The 16,062-nt window shown below is 39.4% G+C and overlaps 1 pseudogene across 1 annotated transcript; it reads right to left on the bottom strand.

Annotated features, from left to right (window-relative positions):
* Window positions 1-9,444: 9,444 nt before the first annotated feature.
* On the bottom strand, window positions 9,445-10,614 carry LOC104590416 (protein EXORDIUM-like 2 pseudogene; annotated as a pseudogene). The gene has a single exon (XR_016081011.1). The product of XR_016081011.1 is annotated as a protein EXORDIUM-like 2 pseudogene (transcript).
* Between the last annotated feature and the right edge of the window lie 5,448 nt (window positions 10,615-16,062).

Raw genomic sequence — 16,062 nt, 5'->3', positions numbered from 1 at the left:
TTATTAAATTTTCCACTCAATTCCTTTATCCATTCGGCTAAGAGATTACTGATTTGCTCTATGTGGGATTCGACCTAGCACCACTTTTACTGCAAATATCTTATTGTGGGAGTAGTACTAATTTTGAGGGCTTCGACAAACCCGTCAGCATTAATGTCTGGTTGGAGCACCAAGGGGCGTTTGGCTTGTCCATATTGTCAAGAAGAAATACATTTTAGGTAGTTGGACCATAGAAAAAAACATTGCTACCTTGGCCACTGTAGATTCCTCCCAATAGATCATAGATGGAGAAAGAATAAGCGGAGTTTTGATGGGACTCAAGAGTTTAGGCTTTTACCAGTTTCTCTTTTAGGTGCAGAAATTGTTTCAAAGCTAGAAGGGAAGAATTTTGAGTGTAGAAAGGGACATAGAAAAAGACTTTTGTCAGATGATTCTAAGGGGAGTAATGTTGGGAGCTTCGAGAAGTATAGCATATTATTTTAGTTGCCTTATTGAAGGCATAATTTGCTTTGTCATAACTTAGATGTGATGCATGAAAAAAAGAATGTATGTGAAAATATATTGGGAACTATTTTGAACATTAATGGAAAATCAAAGGACACACCAAAGAGTCGTTATGATTTTGTTGACATGAATATTTGGCATTCTCTCCATCCAGTAACAAATGCTAGTACTGGCAAGGTTATTATACAACATAGATGATATTATTTGCCCAAGAAAAATGAGTATTTTTTCCAAGTTTTAAAGAATATGCGAGTGTCGGATATGGATATTCCTCCAATATCTCAAGGCAAGTCAATTTAGCTAATGGCAAATTGCTTAGATTGAAAAGCCATGGCAATCATGTCATCATGCATCAGTTCCTTCCGATATGTGTTAGAAATACACTTCCAAAGGATATATCTCGTCCCCTTATGGACTTGAGTCATTTCTTTCGAGAGATTTGCAACAAGGTAATACAACCTGGAGATTTGAATAGTTTGCAAGATAAGATAATAGTGACCATATATGAATTGGAGATGATATTTCCACCATCATTCTTTGTCATAATGGTCCACTTGTGCATTCATCTTGTGTCGGAAGTCAGACTAGGAGGGCCAATACAATACCGATGGATGTATCTGATTGAAAGGTAATACATCAAATCACTGTTAAATTGTTAATGAAAGTTATCTTCTTACACCGACTAATTTGATTTCTCTCTTGTTACACATGTCAACCTCTAAAGGGTGCTTAGCAGGTATAAAAAGCTTGTACAGAACAGGGCACATCCAAAGGGGTCAATCGTAGAGGGGTATCTTGTGGAAGAATGCATGACATTTTGCTCCATGTATCTCCATGATGTTGATACTCGATTCACACGAGTTGGAAGGAACTCTAAGGGCGACATAGAGTTACCATTGTCCGGCAAGGGTAAACCATTTGGTGCACAGAAAATTGTGAAATTAGATGCGCTTTTGCTGTAAGCAACAACTACAACAAAAGGCCCATTGAATCGAGTTTGCTACTTGGTTAAGGAATCGTGTGCTAGATGCCCAGGAACAAGGAGATGGTGGACAATTCTCTAATCTTGTTGCAACACTAGCAATGAGACCTATGGCTGATGTGTTTGTGTTATCGAGATATCTAATCAATGGTTATAGTTTCCGACCACATTCTTCAGACTGAGGAAAGGCCTATCAAAACAGTGGGGTGGCAATAGTTGTAGACACCACCTTACACATGAGTGGACGGGACATGCATGGTATTCGAAGTGACATCCAATACTATGGGAGGATTAAAGAGATAACTAAGTTGAGGTATACAAAGGATGTCAGCTTGGTGTTGTTTCGATGTGATTGGATTAACCCTTGGCAAGGACTTAAGAAAGAAAACTATGGATACACTTTGGTGAATTTGGACTAGGTAGGTCCTATGACTTCTCAGAACTAAGGCTATGTTTGGATTATGGGGTAGAAGTGGTAAAGCTTCTAGAGTGTTGGGTTTTCCCCATTTTACTTGGCACATCCTGTCTTGGCTTCTACTCCAAAGCCTAATCCAAACACAACCTAATTGAATGAGCTGTCCTAGAGTAGCACAAAATAAAAACACTTAAAGAGTATGGCCAAGGTCCGTGGATACATTTCCACATAAAGAGCAAGAGAGAAACTACAAATCTTATACAAGATACTCACCTTTGGGGGATTGAGTACAAGTTTTTGCAGGAGTGAGAGAATTGGTTACAATTACATTATGATGGCTATCTGCTCTCTCTCCTCCATGGGCCAAAAGAAGAGAACACGACAGGAGGAAACAAAAAAAATATCCAAGTGAATACATAATAACACTCCTCCATGGGCCAAAATGATGGCTATCTGATGATAGTGATTCCAATATCGGAGTCTATTGATATTGAGAAGTCTATTGGTTTGGAAACCATAGCGAATACAGAGGTGAAGGTAGTAGGTTTAGTTTTTTGAGGGGTGTGAGGAATTTGCAAGGAAACCTTTAAGGAACTAGAAGAAAAATATCCAATGCCTAAGAAGATGGGTAATAACACTCTTTTGGTTATTTGTTAGTGATAAAAAATACATAATAATACACTTAAACAAAATGGATCTTGCTAGAAATTTTGCATTGACAAAATCTCTTAATACAAACAAACCATGAAAGAAAACCAGAGTTCCCCAGTTCCCCTAGAATAAATACAGGTTACTTTTTGTAGATGTTTTTGAACAGTATTATTTACCTATTTTGCATGTTGATTTTTTGTAACATGAACATAAAAGTGTTCAGATTTGCACCATTGGAAAAGAATTGGAAGGAAGCTTGAAGTTAAAGAAACTAGAAGTAAGAACTGAAATATGGACCAAATTCGGTATCAAACACTTGATCAGTCTTTCCATATGCATTTGACTAGACAATTAAATAAGGTAAAGTAGTATGTTGAAAACCTGCTAACCATTGCTTTGTGATGGTTGACTGAATCTCTAATCTAGAAAATGTGATTAGAGATTTATAACTGAAGTGTGATATTCACCTTCTCTCTAGAGGAAGGGATATTCATATTGAGTGCTCCTTATGCCAAACAAACAAAGAGTCTACAACTACCACTCCCTTTATGTCCCTTCTCTTATTAGTTCAGGTGCTATCAAACTATTTGAAAGAGAATGGATAGTTCTTCCAGAAATGAAGATGCTCACTCTTGGGAACTGCTCCTGATGAGGGCGGATTTGGCCCTCCAATGATATTGTGACACATGGCACCTCAGAACAACTAGGTGACACCCAGAACCACTTTGGCAATAACTTGCTTTTGCCAAGTTGATGGTGTCCCACCTGGTGGCCTGGCACAGGCGTGGCTTGGCACAGGCGCGGCCTGGCCCTGGCACGACCTGGCCCTGGCACTGGCACGACCTGGCGGCCTGGCCCTAACACGACTTGGCCCTGGCATGAGCTGGCAACCTGGCATAGGCACGAGCTGGCGGCCTGGCCCTGGCACGAGCTGGCGGCCTGGCCCTGGCACGACCTGGTGGCTTGGCACAGGCGCCAACCTAGTGACCTGCAAGATGTGCTCACCGACAAATTCGGCATGCATATCCTAACACTCCCACGATCCTTGGAACTTGGCTCACCTGCCGAACGATCTAGAGGGTGGTCAACGTGCATGGAGGTTACCTCCAGGAATCTCGAACCACTTAGATGACCTCGCAGAAATCTCGGATGTGGTGTGTGAAGCCCACGCCAAACAATGCCTATATAAAGGCACCAACCCCAATGGCAAGGGGCAAGCGAGCAAGTAAGAAAGTAGGCATATCCTAGCTCTCATACTTTATGATTTGTTGGCTCGCAATCTACTATGAGAGTACTGACTTAAGCATCAGAGCAACCTCGTTGGGTTAGCCACCCCGGGTTCTCTGACATTTGGTTCCTTGTAGGTCTCTAAAGAGCAAGGAAGCTCGTCAATCTAGCTCATCACCAGGCAGCTCAGCACCTGGTCAGCTCGGCACCTCCCAGGCAGCTCGGCGCCTCATCAAGGTAGCTCGACACTAGGCACCTGGTCAGCCTGATACCTCATCAAGGTAGCTCGGCACAAGGCAGCTCACCACTAGATAGCTCACCACCAAGTAGCTCATCAAGGTTGTTTGCCACCAGGGAGCTCACCACCAGGCAGTTCGCCACTAGGTAGCTCGCCACCAGACAACTCGCCACTAGGGAGCTCCACTTCAGCCTCTGAGTCACAGGCCACTTGGGAGCATACGTCACTGATGAGGTACTTAGGCAAAAAATTTGATACATCACGAAAAAATCGATACGCGACTAGAAACGGTTACATCATTTGGCGTCGTCTGTGGAAAACGCTACTAAAAGCTAAGTTCTCCTTCTCTAAAAAGCTAAGTCCTCTTCTTCCAGAAAGCTAAGTCCTCATTTCTTAGAAACTAAAAGCTCTCGCTTTATACTTTCCACTTTTTATGAACTCAAAGACTATACAGGGAGCTAACAGACTAAGCATCTCTACCAACTTTACTTTCAATCCAAATAAAACCTCATCAGTCCTCTTCGTGAGGTCCCCTCTACAAAGATAAGTTCTTCGTGGCTTCCATGGGAGTTGGCGGCCAACAGACTACATGGGCGCCCTTGCTGGTCGAGACTTCCAAGGCTCCCGTGTGAGCTGGCAACCTAAAGTTAGTAGTGCTGCCCCCGAAGGTCGAGCTCCTAGTAGCTTCTTGTAGGGGTGGGTGACTGGCATTACGAGGCTGATGCAGCGCAATCATAGCTCTAAGGCGCCCACCTGGCGGGCAGGCATGGCCTGCGCACGGACTGGCAGCTTGGCAGCCTGGTACCTGCGCCGACCTGGCACGACATGGCATTGGCGCCAACCTAGCGGCCTGGCCCAGGCGCGAACTGACGAACTGATAAAAGGCTTCCTCATCACATAAGACCCAGTCGCCTCTTTGACATGGGCAAAATCAAAGATCAAGGAGAGTGGACTACGAGTCGCTCCCAGAGCCTAAGGGCTAAAATACCACATAAGACCCAGTCGCCTCTTCGGCATGGGCAAAATCAAGGAGTGGACTGCGAGTCGCTCCCAGAGCCTAAGGAATAGAATCGACGCTTATGAGCTCATCGAATTATTCATTTTGGGCCAAAAGGAGAAATCTACTCCCTTCGTCGAGTTACTTTCGGCTCGGGAGTGGGGGCAAATGATGAGGGCGGATTTGGCCCTCCAATGATATTGTGACACATGGCACCTCAGAACAACTAGGTGACACCCAGAACCACTTTGGCAACAACTTGCCTTATCCAAGTTGGTGGTGTCCCACCTGGCGGCTTGGCACATGCGCGGCTTGGCCTAGGCGCAGCCTGGTCCTAGTGCGACCTGGCCCTGGCACTAGCGCGACCTGGCAGCCTGGCTCTGGCGCGAGCTTGCAGCCTGGCACAGGCCCAACCTGGCGGCTTGGCCCTGGCACAACCTGGCCCTGGCACGACCTAGCCCTAGCACGAGCTGGCAGCCTGGCTCATGCGTGACCTGGTGGCCTGGCACAGACACCGACCTAGTGACCTGCAAGACATGCTCACTGACAAATTAAGCATGCATATCCTAACACTCCCATGATCCTTGGAAGTTGGCCCACGTGCCGAATGATCCAAAGGGTGGTCAACGTGCATGGCAGTTACCTCTAGGAATCTCAAACCACTTAGACGACCTTGTAGAAATCTCGGATGTGGTGCATGAAGCCCACGCCAAATAATGCCTATATAAAGGCACCAACCCCAATGGCAAGGGGCAAGTGAGCAAGTAAGCAAGTAGGCATATCCTAACTTTCATACTTTATGATTTTTTAGCTCCCAATCTACTATGAGAGTACTGACTTAAGCATTGGAGCGACCTCGTCGGGTTAGCCACCCCGGGTCCTCTGACATTTGGTTCCTTGCATGTCTCTAAAGAGAAAGGAAGCTCGTCAATCTAGCTCGTCACCAGGAAGCTCGACACCTGGTCAGCTCAGCACCTCCCAAGCAGCTGGGCACCTGGTCAGCCCGACACCTCATCAAGGTAGCTCGGCACTAGGCACCTAGTTAGCCCGGTACCTCATCAAGGTAGCTCGACACTAGGCACCTGGTCAGCCCGGTACCTCATCAAGGTAGCTCGGCACAAGGCAGCTCACCACCAGATAGCTCACCACCAAACAACTCATCAAGGTAGTTCGCCACTAGGTAGCTCGCCACCTGACAACTCGCCACTAGGGAGCTCCACTTCAGCCTCTGAGTCATAGGCCACTTGGGAGCATACGTCACTGGCGAGGCACTTAGCTAAAAAATTTGATACATCATGAAAAAATTGATACGTGACCAGAAATGGTTACATCAAATTTCAATAAACAAATGAAAAAATATAGATCGTATCTCAATAAACAAATGAACAAATATAGACAAGATACTTACAAAAATTCAAATTTCAATGCAATGCACCTTGTACATTTATAGTTGGATTGGGAACATTTTGGCTTCTTATATTTATAATGCCATAAACCTTGGTGTAATGGTAAAATCTTTGCTTAACACACATAAACTCTTGAAAGAGGATTTGCTTTTCATAAAAAATTAGGCATACGTACTTAACCAACATTCATTATAGAATATTCTAGATTATGAAATATCTTTATAGCTATATTTTCTTTAAAAAAAATCTACCTAAAAATACAAGAATGTTGGAAAGATATTGTTGGTTGATGTTTCCCTTGTATAGAGTCATGGGTCGGAAAACACTCCCGTTCCACCCAGAGATCTCCATTCCCATGATGTAGCTCCATCATCAAACCTTAAAGAAAATAGCTTAAAACTTTCAAATAGAAATGGAATTTGAAAATTATAAAATAAAAAATAAATAAATTAATAACATGAAGAAGTACAAAATATTTGACAATTTCATTAAATTGATAAGACTATATTCAATAAAGATAACATATTAAGAGAGTCATAAAATATAATAAAGTATCACATAATCATGCCTTAAATTGCTCAGTTTCATTTTTCAAAGTAGTTCTATGACAATGGTCATAAACTGTGATATAGATTTTTACCGATAATTGGCCGATGGTTGATGTCCATCGGCATCTTATATATCTTATATATATATATCTATTAAAAGGGAAAGGGGTGGTCTCCCCTTTCGCCAAATATCATTATTTCCCTTATATATATATATATATATATATTATACCATTGGTTTTCATGTCGACAGTTCAACCATCCAGTTTGAATGGATACCCATTATGACAATAAAAATTATAAGCAAAAAATTACAGAACCATTCTGTCATTCTGGCCACTGGTTTTCAGACCATCCAATTCGAATGGACGGCTCATTCTGACAACAAAAATTGCAGGTAAAAAATAGAGTGCGAGGTCTTAAGTGGTATAATACCTGTTATGTCATTGAGCGTGTGACTCATATGACCCGAAAATGGAATTGTTCTAGCCACCGGTTTTTTGGGTTGACGGTTTGACTGTTCGGTTCGAATGACCGAAAAGCCATTGAACGGGTCAACAGTTTGACCGCCTGGGTAAATGGGTTGTTGACTTATTCAACGGTTTTTGGCCAGGGACCGGGATTGGGATAAAATTGAACCAATTGCCTAGACGGTTTATAATTAAAAATATAAAAAAGACAAAAACCATTGAATAGGTTAACAGGTCGATGATTTCACCGCCTAAGTCAATAAATGATTGACTGATTCAACGGTTTTTTACTAGGGATTGGGATAGTAGATTCACTCATTCCCCTTATTGTCTCCTTTTGGCTAAGTGCTGTCAATTATGTTTTTTTCTCTTATAGTTCTCTAAGGTTTTTGAGATGTAGTTCTTTATGTTTTGATAAGCCTTTGATTTAAGTAAATTTTCAGGTTTTTTCTTTGTGTATTAGCCTTTATTTTTGTGGGTTAGTCCATGTCTCGCAAGGAATATTGCAACCTTGTGTGAAACCTATGCCTATGTGCATCTCCATGTCGCTATTACTGCATATGTCTCTCAACAACCAATGATTTCGCACATATCGTTCGGAGACCTGCAATAGGAGTATAGGACCAATACAAGTTAAACATCCCACTCAAAGTTAATAAATTTAAACTTAACTGGCGTAAAAAATAAATAATTTAAACATAACGTTAATGCTATACTTAACGGGCTGGACTTTGAATAAAAATTCAAATTAATTAAGGATCTGTCTGGCTTGCAAATAAGATCATAATCAGATTCTTAAGTGGAATCACCAAGAATCGGAATCACTTATCCCTAACACCTGTTTAGATTAGGATTCCTATTTGACTCATTTGGAGTTTAGATTAGGATCAACTGAAAATTTTCAATTTTGTATTAATTAATTTATTATTACTTTATTAGTATTTTATGAATATATAATTATTATTTTATTAGTATTTAATAATTAATATCTTAGTATTTATCATTATTTATGAATATTTTATTAATATCTTAGTATTACTATTTTTATTAATAATTTATTACTAATATATTATTATTTATTTTTATTATTATCTTATTATTAATCTAATAATATTTTATCATTTTATTAATATTAGGGTTTGGGTTTTTTTTTCATCATGAATTCTCTATTTTTAACTTGCTATCAAATGGGAATCCCATTCCCCCAAGCATGAGAATTTCCTGCCAAACACAAACATTTCTGCCAAAGCTAACCCCCACTCCATTTGCTTCTCTTCCCCTTCATTGAGACAAGAAAAGTTTTCAAGGCCCCAAATCTTTTATTTCGACCACCACACCCTCTTTCTCTGAGCTATAAAACCCACCTCCGTTCTCCAGTCCAGCGGGCACAGTAACGCCGGAAGATGGCTATTACAGTAACCCCATCCCCATTTCTTGTTGTCTGGTGCCATGGCCGGTCAGCTCTCTCTAGAAACCAATTTTCTTGGCCGCATAGGCGGTCGACTACAACGAACAACAATTTAATCTGTGTCTTTTCTTCTATTCCATGTTCACGATGAAGCTATATCTTTTAATCCTAAAAAAACAATTTAAAAAAAGTTGCAAGCTATAAAATAAGCTGCAAAAAAAAAAATCTTTTAGCTATAGAGACCTTGATGATATCAGCCATATCTTCTAAACCCCACAAAAATGGGATAATTGAGTAAGTTTTAGCTGAACGCTTCCACTGTTAAACGGGCTGTGCATCCAATGAAAAGGTTCATAAAATACATGGGGCCGTGAATTTATCACTGGTGTGTGGATCCTCATTGTTAGAATACGTCAAAATGATAAAAAAAAAAAGAAGAAAATCATATTGCAGAATTTAGCATAATAAAAGGTACGGAGCGTTGTGTTTGGTTTGAAGGAAAAAGGTGGGGATTACATAGGCTTCCCTACGTTTTCCTTCAAACCAAACACAGCCATGTTTCTCGTGAAGGGGAAGAGCAAATGGAGAGAATCAGGGATTAGGTTTGTCGTAACCCAGGAAAAAATTAATTAATTTTGAAGGTTTTTTTTTTTCCGGCCCATTAAATATAGCGTGAATAACGACCGGTCATCGTAGACGTGCTTAGTTCACAACAAACCAGCAGCTGTTACAAAAGGAAGTCTCTACTCTACATGGTTAAGTTTGGAGAGAGCAGAGTTACATGAGTGTCCAGCATGAGGAGGTCTTTGGGTTCCATAGTCCCGGAAGCAAGAACTTGGCACGCCAGCCATGTGCGTTGAAGGCTCTACCCGTAGCCCCATCAATGGCTACCTTCCCAGTGTAACCCGGATGCGCGCCTGTACCGAACACCTTTGAGCAGGCTGTCACCGCCTCGATCTGATTCCTTCCGTGGCCTTGGAAGAACCCAGTATTGTATGGATTAGTGACCATCCCTGCCAAGGCTGAAGCCAAACTGACGACCATTGCATCGGCACCTACCTTGCCGCTTGGTGGCTTCAATACCTTAGATTTCACTGCCCCTTTCTTAGGTTTATGGAACGGCCAGGCGCAATCATATGGGCACTCTAGCACTGGATTCCCGACCACCATATACAATTGTTGGGATTGCCCGGTTGTCACAACCCCATGCAGTGAGCATTTGCCTGTGCACAAGCCCTGGACCGACACATCCTTGGCCGTGAAGATGGCAGCGATCAACGACCGTGACCCACCCGTCGCTTGCTTCACAAGACCGGGTATGATGTCCTGAGTTAAGATATTTCCACTGGAATATGTCTTGTCAGATGTTTGCTTTGCGACGCGAACGCGAATTGGAGGAGGGCTTGCACGTCTGCGGCCGGCCAATACTGCGCCTTGATAACTCTCCACCATCCTCCACCATGTCGAGACCCTTGGCTGTAACCCGGTACCGTCATTGTTAAGTGAACGGATAAATTTCCGGATGACCGATTTATGGCTGCGACCGAAATTGCCATACCACAAGATGGCAAGGCTCAAGTTCCCCTTGAGGAGAGGGCCGTTGTGGTGGGTTAGGACTGGGTTACGAACCACCAGCGAACCTGAGGAACCCTGAGCAGGAAGGAGAGAGAGAATGGCCAGAGTGGCGAGGAAAACGACTGCCAACTTTGCAGGTGCCATCCTCGTCTCTCGGTCTTCCTCCGCTCCTTGCCTTGTGCGTTGGTACTGTCTTCTTTTTATACATGTTGATGTTGATGATCTCTCGGGAACCGCTCTATAACAACACCAATAACTAACCACTAGAGTACTATTGTTGCGGTGAGGCCATAGATGGTTGGGTTAAAAGTTCAAATCACCAGGAGGATCCATCACCATTAAACGGCAGAGACGAAATATGGGGGAGGTTGTTACGGCCGGCAGTTGATGGTGATTATTACTTAATAGTAAATTTCAGGCATCAATCTAAGATATCAAAAATGTAAACCTACTTTCCACAGCAGTTGTAAAACATCAGATCTTTCTTGTACAAACTCCTATTTTACCATTAAGAAATCAGCAACAAAGGCCAGAAAAAAATCCCGTGGACTCAAAATAAGGTACCTAAAATAGTGTAACAAACTCTTAGCTATAATTGATCATTTCAGTCCGGCCCACATATTTAAATCATCACCAACATCATCCATGCCTTATCACAACTAGACGGGTTGGCTACATTAATCTTGTTTTGTCAATCTGTTTTATTTAAAGTAATATTCACGGTTAAAATATTAGTGTTTAAGATATTTCTTACTATTATTACTCATGTCCTTTTTAGTCATACCTCAAGTTCTTTTAGCCCTTGGTCTCTATGCAAGTGCCCTAACCATCTTACTCTACTCTCTCATTATCACCTATTGGAGCTACTCCTTGATTCTAGGGATAACTTCATTCCTAAGACATCTCCAAGACACCCTGTACCACAACCCTAATGAAACATTTACACCTTACAACAAATTAAGCCAAAAAAACTAACCAAATCTCAATTAAAGCCTACCTCTTCTCCCCAACCAATTACCTACTCCCATCACAAGACAATAACACCCATTCAAAAAACAAATGCACAAAATAACCCTAAAAAATCTAGCACAAATTTAACTTTACACCAACTCAAAACTAACCCTTACCCTGCATTCCTTATCTACAATATAGCTAGCAAAATCCAAACCAATACTACTTCAACCTACCCACTAATGAACCAATCAAAAAAATCCCAACCTCTTTCCTTTTCCACCATCTTATGATATCTCTCACCTACCTACTTAATGCCTAAAGGACTACTCTCCAATGTAGTCTAAAGCTTTTCATTCTCTCCTCTTCTAATCCCATTACCATAAATACTTCTCTAGCATGTTCCTTGATGCTGCTCGATCTGAGGTAGTTCTTGAATCGAGGTTGCAATCAGAATGTCTTCCTCGTCTTTTCATTCTTTTTCCTCTTCTTCTGCTTCATCTTCCTCTGCTTTCATCGCTTCTTCCAATTATGAGTCTAAGCCGGGGTCTTCCACCGAGGTTGTCGTGCTTGATGTTCCTAAGGTTGATGGACAGGGGGCTGAGGCCGAAGACTTTGAGGCATTTGACCATGAGCAGGTTACTGAATGGGGGCTGAGGCCGAGTCATCAACCAGGGAGGAAACTGCCCTTCCACCGCGGGATGGTCGTCAATTTGGGACCACTCCGTGTTGTCTGAATCCCAAGGATATGGCTCGGATCCAGACTCTGTATTGCATCCCTGTGGAATATGAGCTCAGGTGTTCGAGGACTGGTGAGAGGCTCACAGATGCTCGGACGGGCGAGCTTTGTGTGTATGAGAAGAGTTTAGAGTCTGGGCTGTGGTTCCCATTGCATGAGGGGGTAGTCGAGGTGTTTGAGAGGTACCGGGTACTGCCGGTGCAGTTGATGCCCAACTCGTTTAGGTTCCTGGTTGGTCTCATGTCCTATTGTTTCATCCACAACGTCGAGCTTACCTTGGGGATGGTTACCTACTTCCTTCAATTGAAGCATCACCAGCAGGGGTACTACTACTTCTTGGCTAGGTAGCGCATCAAGGTGCTAGTCAGGACCATGATTTCAAATGTCACAAAATGTCGCCAATGTCGCCCGACATATGTCGGTGTCGAGGCTTAGCGACATGAAAATGAATTGTAACATAAATATTACATTATTTCGGTCGACATTTCCGAAATTTCAAAAATGTTGACCAAGTTCGTCCAAAAAAGCAAAAAAAAAAACATCTTTCTTAATATGTCGACAGGCATGCCGACTAATGTACAAGAAAAAGAACATGGTTTCACATCTAACAGAAAAAGAGAAAAAAAGCATCTGCATGATACAAAACATAATTTCATACACAGAGAATCACATACATGCTTAAAAAAATAAAGAACAAGGGGACAACATGTTATAGACATAGAGAATCATCGTACATATTTTAAGCTTATAAGAAGAAGAGGAAGAAGGGTTTCATACTTCATAGAAGAAGGGGTTTTTTGTTCCCTTACCTGGAGGCTGGAATGAGGAGTCGAGGCTTGGTTTTGGTCTTCTGGAGGCTGCATCAGCAATCGGTTGGAGTTGGAGTCTTGAAGACTTGGAGGCTGCAGTTGGAGTTGGAATCTTGAGCAATCGAGCAAGTGAGCATCAACCACTTTTCATCTCAGGTTTCTCAGGCTCTCATCTATTCTTGAACTCAGGTAAGATCGTAAGAGCATACCCTTTCTCAGATTTTTTAGGAGTAAAAAAAAAAGAAAAAAAACTTGAGGTTGAACTTACGCCAGAAGCCTGGAACTTGAAGCTGATCTTCAAGTTCTGGGTTTCGTAGATGCGATTTGTGAAGGACAGAAGGACCGAAGGTTGAAGACTTTGAAGTTGAAGCAGAGCTCCCTGAGAGCGTTCTTAGGCTCTCAGCTTTACGGTTTCCCTCTTTCGAATGAATAGATTATGTGTTGACTGTTGTTAAACTGTTAAGTATAAAATTTTAAATATGATGTGTGATGGTCTATGAAATGTCCATAGACCATCACAATAGACACATTAATTTGGGTAGATGCTCTACAATAGATCATCACAATAGACACATTATTTAGTATTGTTAATTTAATAATATAATATATTGGCATATTATATTAATATAATACAATATATTAATATAAATTATTCCTTTAACATATACTATATTATATTATATTTAATATAAATTATTCCATTAATAATTTATATTTAATATTTCAAAAAATATTTATAAAAAATAATTAACATAAAAAGAGTAAATTATTTAAGTGTTTATTAAATCAGAAAATTTTATTAACAAAAAAATCATTATTTATTAAATCAGTAAATTAACAAAAAAAGAGTAAATATTTATTAAAAATCATAAAATGTTTATTAAATTTTATAATAAATCACAATTTATTCTAAGTTTAATATAAAAAAACAGAATAAATTTATTAAATTTTACACTAAATCATAATTTATTATAAATCTAGTATTAAAAAACAGAATAAATTCATTAATTTTTATAAAAAATCGGAATTTATTAGAGTCTTAATATTAAAAAAAGGAGAATCAGATTATTAAATTTATAATAAAACATAATGTATTATAACTTTAATATTTAAAAACATTAGAATAAATGTATTTTTATTTACTAGTGTGAAATAAATATATTAATATTTATAATAAATCAGAATTAACAATAAGAAAAAATCAGATAAGTTTGTAAAAGCATAATAAATCAGTATATAAGTTAAAACTTATTAAAATAAAATAGTATATTATTTAAATGCATAAACAATATATTATTTATATTATATAATATATATTTATGTTAATATAAATTACTCATATTGACACATATCTAAAATTAATATTTAAAATAAAATGTTCATAAAAATTAAAGAAATAAAAACAAAAAGAAAACTAGAATATAAAATAGGCATGCATATAAAATGTTTATTTGTAGTAATAGAAGTATTAAATACTTCACCTTTAATTTAATTGTTACTATTGAACAAAATTTATAATAAATCAGAATTACACATAAACAAGTAACATGCCAAAATTCATAATAAATCAGTATAAAAATTTAAAATATATTTTAGTAATAAAATATAATATTATATTATAATAATATAATACAATAATTAATATAAATTATTCCATTAATATATACTGTATTATATTGTATTTAATATTTAACACAAATTCTTCCATGAATAATTTATACTTACTATTTATAAAAAATTAACAAAAATTAAAAAAATAAATTAATTACTTTATAATATAAAACATAAAATATTTTTCAAGTAATAAAATATTAACTACTTAGTATATTTAAGATATTTATTAAAAACCAGAAAATGTTTATTAAATTTTATAATAAATCGTAATTTATTCTAAATTTAATATAAAAAATCAGAATAATTTTATTAAATTTTATATTAAATCATAATTTATAAATCAGTATATAAATTTAATATTTATTAAAATGGATGAATATATTATTTAAATAAGTAAACAATTAAATTTATAATAAACTTATTAAAATTCACAATAATAAGCATATAAAAATTAAAAACCTTAGTAAAACCTTATAGATATGTCAAAATTCATAATAAATTTAGAAAATTGAAATATTTTATCTAAAAAACTGTAATAATTATTGGAAATGGTGATGCTTATCTAAAAATGATATTTTAATAAAAATGTGTATAAACATAATAAATTTGGAAAAAATGAAATATTTTGATCATAAAATTAATACAATATGATCGTTTTGTTGTAATAAACTAATAACTAATAAAAAAACTTATATTATAAATTTATAATATTTTAATTTTCTTTATGTAGACTGAGACATTTAAAATGCCAAAACTAGATGATATTGGGTGGTGATGAAGGGAAATTTGGCCGACCTCGCAATCACCCGACACGTGGCAAAAGCAAACAACTCGGGACAGCGGAGCGCCCAAAACGAGCACCGAAAGTAACGAGGTCCAAGCTCACTACCGAGCCTGAACTCCAGACCGCTCTACTAGGAGCCCGAGCTCCCTACCAAGAGTCCGAGCTCCCTACTGGGAGTCCGAGCTCCCAATTAAGAGTCCGAGCTCCCTATTAAGAACCCGAGCTCCCTACTGAGAACCCGAGCTCCCTGCAAGGAGCACGAACTACCTCGGGTCCCGAGCCTCGCAAAGCTGTGACCTGAGCTGACCCATGGCAGTTCGGAACACTCCCCAAACCGAGCTCAAGACATCTCGCTCGCCACTCTAGCACTTCGCTTCCGAAACACCAGGCTGACAAAACGTACCTGACACCAAGGACGTCTGTATCCGAGGGCGGCGCACCTGACTGATTTGGGATCTGACGCTTGGCAGCCGCACTTCAAACAGTCTCTTGCTACCGTCACCTGCCACCGTCGTTACTAGCCGCAGAGACGGCTCCAACAAAAGGAGCAGTGGCGGTTCTGTCCGGCCAGAGGAAATGACATCCGAACTGGCGGGAGCTCAGAAATAATCATGCCCGATCTGACAGAAGCCTGGAAGTGAGTGCGCGAGGTGGTTATAAAAGGCTCCTACCCCACGAGAACGAGGTATGTTAACTTTTGCTCTATCTGGCTTATCTTGCCTTTGAAAAGACTCTAACTTGAGC

This window comes from Nelumbo nucifera, chromosome 1 (assembly GCF_055504915.1).
Source record: "Nelumbo nucifera cultivar China Antique chromosome 1, China Antique-T2T, whole genome shotgun sequence".
In the NCBI taxonomy this organism is placed as follows: Eukaryota; Viridiplantae; Streptophyta; class Magnoliopsida; order Proteales; family Nelumbonaceae; genus Nelumbo; species Nelumbo nucifera.
Note: the sequence above shows the minus strand (reverse complement) of the source record. Positions and strands in the feature narration are given on the sequence as shown.